This window comes from Mesoplodon densirostris, chromosome 4 (genome assembly GCF_025265405.1).
Source record: "Mesoplodon densirostris isolate mMesDen1 chromosome 4, mMesDen1 primary haplotype, whole genome shotgun sequence".
Classification (NCBI taxonomy): domain Eukaryota; kingdom Metazoa; phylum Chordata; class Mammalia; order Artiodactyla; family Ziphiidae; genus Mesoplodon; species Mesoplodon densirostris.
The window spans coordinates 153,180,586-153,184,266 of NC_082664.1; positions in this window are offsets into that span (position 1 = coordinate 153,180,586).

Here is a 3,681-nt window from a genome sequence, read left to right on the forward strand (position 1 = left end):
GTATTGAAGCCAGTGTATCGCTGTGGGTGTCTCTGCAGGACTGTTGGTCATTAGTGAGGCTCCTCCGCCCAGGCACATGGGAGGACTGTGCTCCTCCAATTCCTGTGGGGCAGAGGCGACCACATGACTGATTTGGCCAATGAAACATGAGCAGAAGTAGCAGATGCTTTAAGAGCAGGTCCGTGCTCTCTCCCCAGTCACATCCATCCGAGAAGCACATGTTGAGATCGAAGTGGCTGACCTGCCCTGGAGAGTAAACCAGAGCCACAGCAGACATTGAGTCAGCAAGATAGAAACTCTTATTAGAATAGGGCACTGTGATTTAGGAGTTATTTGTTACCGCAACACAACCTAGCCTGTTCTGACTGACGTAGGAGGAACCTGAAAACAGTTTTCAGTGCAAAGATAGGTTAAGATAAAAATGTTTCATTTAGAGGTAACTCCCTATGCTCCTTGATACTTCAAAGTACGGAACCCCTGAGATGCAGCAGAACAGTTTCCCAACAGCTAATGGGCTGCATTTTTCCTGTAGGTGAGTCCCAGACGTCAATTATCAGACGTTAATGGTTTCATCTTGCCAGCAACACGGAGCTCTGGCCTGACTGCCCACAGCCCTCCCTGTGTGGGTCTGGGAGCTGGTGAGAACTCACAGAATGACTTCTGTATTTTCTAGTGTTTTGCAAATCCAGATTTAGCCCATTTAGATTTTAGGAGACAATGCCAAGCTCCGTGGACCTCATTACACTTCCAAAGCAGGAGGGTCATTCTCTTTAGTAGTTATTCTGCACTGTTTTTGAAAACAGAAATGCCTTTTTAATAACAGAACATTTTCCAGACCTTCCCTACTTGGCTGTAGTCGTTTTTAGTACGATTTTGGTCACTCAGTAACTATTCCTCTAACAGATCTTTTTGTTTTAAGTTTAACTTTCTGTTTTAGAACTTCTCAGATATTTACAAAAGCAGAGAGAATTGTATCATTGGTCTTTGTCATGGGATTGTGTCCCTCCAAAATATACAGGTTGAAGTCCTAACCCCTGGTACTTCAGAATGTGACTGTATTTGGAGATAGAGTCTTTAGAGAGGCAGTTAGGTTATAATGAAGTCATTAGGGTGGGCCCTGATTCAATATGACTGGTATCCTTATAAGAAGAGTTTAGGACACAGACATGCACAGAGGGAAGATCATATGAAGACACAGGGAGAAGACAGCCACCTAAAAGACAAGCACAGAAACCTCAAGAGAGAGCAGCCCTGCCCACACCTAGATCTTGGATTTCTAGCCTCCAGAATTATGAAAAAACAAAATTTCCAGGCAGTGGTCCTTTGGTGTAGCAGCCCTAGCAGACGGATACGGTCCCATGCACTCTTCGCCACCTCCAGTATTTAAACAGTCTTCATGACTGCCTCTGATGTGCCAGGAGTGTGGGGCAGACAGCTGAGAATTAGAGACGGCGCCCTTGTGAAACCTACCGTCTGTGGAAATTGGAAAAGTTCACAAGGAAAAGCTGTAATTGACTATAAATACACGACATCTGTAAACCTTAGAAATCATCGCCGGAACATATAATGCAGTTGGTCTCCCATCAGTGCCAGGCAGGTGGATGAATCCTCCGAGCCCTTGGATTATTGTGTGCTCCTGGGCTCATGGTTTTGAGACCAAGGCTTCAGGCAGGAGATGGGTTTGTGGTGTAAGTGGAGGAAAATAGAGTGAGCAGTATGGCCTCAGTCAAGCCAAACCCGTTATGTGGATGGGACTCAGGCCATTTCGGAGCAAGCCCGGCTGGAGAGGACCAAGATGCAAACACCATTCTTACAAGATAAAGAAGTGAGAGGATGAGCAGTCACGTTGAGAAGTGATTCATTTGCTTATGGATGGATTCATCCAGCATTCCTTTAAATACCAAATCCCCATGTACGTTTAAAAATACCCATTTGGCTCAGAAACAGTATGCTGAGTGAAAGGTGCCAGATACAAAAGAACACATATTGTACAGTTCCATTTATATGATCTTCCAGAAAACGCCTAATTATAGGGAGAGGAAGCAGCTTCGTGGTTGCCTAGGGTTGGGGATGTAAGCAGGGATGGTCTAGGAGGGAGTGTTGGCTGGGGATGGTGGAGATGTTCTAAGACTGCATTGTGGCCACGGCTGAGCATCTGAATACATTCACTGAAAATCGTCACCTCTTATAATGGGCAAGTTGTGTGGTATGTAAATTATACCTCGATGAAGCTGTAAAAAACACTCATTTCAGCACTGTGGAAAATCATGGGAGTCTTCTCAGAGGAAGTAGGCTCTGAGCTGGATGTGAAGGACAGAGTGCCTTTGGGTAAGGAGAGACCACCGGAGGGAATTTCAGCTGGAGGGACACCATCCTGGGGGAGGGGGCTGGCCAGTGGCTGAGATGGAGGGAAGAAGATTGTCACAGGTGAGAACATCAGGGCACAGAAGGGATACGCAGCAATTCTCAACCCTGGTTGCACATTCCCACCTCCTGGAGAGCGTTTCTAAAGCACAGATGCCTGGGACCCATTCCTGAGGATATGGATATAATTGGTCTTGGGCAGATCCCAGATGTAAATTAAAAAAAATTTTTTTTAATGAAATGATAATTCATTTCTAATTCTGTCATTTCTTTTTTCACTTCCCAGCTGGAATGCTTCTATAGATGCCTCCTTCATCTGCTATATATATGGTTTACCAGGGGGACATTTCATAGAGAAAAGGCAGGGCAGACACGTCATTCTTTTACTTCATTTACCACTTTCAAAGATGAATGTGTTTCCCATGATCCTCCAGTACGCTTTAAAATTTAAATTATCATTGTGAACTCATGGGCTTGAACGTATTTGATAGGTTTCAAACCCTTGCAATCATTATCCTTATTGAAGTTCAAATTGTCCTACCTTTGGCCAGTGGGAGTGTCTTCAGCTTGGTCCTTGAGACCTTTGGACACACCCCTACTCAGCTTTTTTTTCTTTGGCCGTGCTGTGCAGCATGCGGGATCTTATTTTCCCAACCAGGGATCGAACCTGTGCCCCCTGCAGTGGAAGCGTGGAGTCTTAACCACTGGACTGCCAGGGAAGTCCCCCTACTCATCTTTGATAGCTTCCTTGCCTTTTTCTAATGAAGTAGTTTTATTTTTTCATCCCTCTCTCACCAGCTTGTGAGGTATGCCTTTCTTTTTCATTCTTTCAGTGGTTGTCCTAGAGGTTATGATATGCAGCCTTGACTCATAGATTCTAGTGATTATAGAGTCATCTTTAAATCGGTACTTGAACCACTTTCTGGACAATACAAAGTCTTTACATCCAGACATCAGTATTTTTTGAAAGCTGCCCAGGAGATCTTTCTCTCAGGGTTGGAAAGTCTGGATGGATGGATGGTGGATGTATTGAGGACATTGACAGCTTGTAGGGGTAGAGCAAAGGCCAGACCTGAAGTCTTCAGTGAATAAGGAACAGTGTGAGTTTCTTAGTTGGTTATCAGGTTCATATTTTAAGGAACAGTTTTCTCATTCTGTTTTTGTTTGTTTGTCTGGCCTGATGTGGCTGTAGTGACAGTTTCAATTTATGGGTCCTTTTAGAGCTGGGAAAGAGGGATGCCCTTTTGCAGGTGCTATAGGAATTGAAATTAACATCACTCAGCCCAGGCCTGACAGGGGGATGCCTTTAAGATTCTC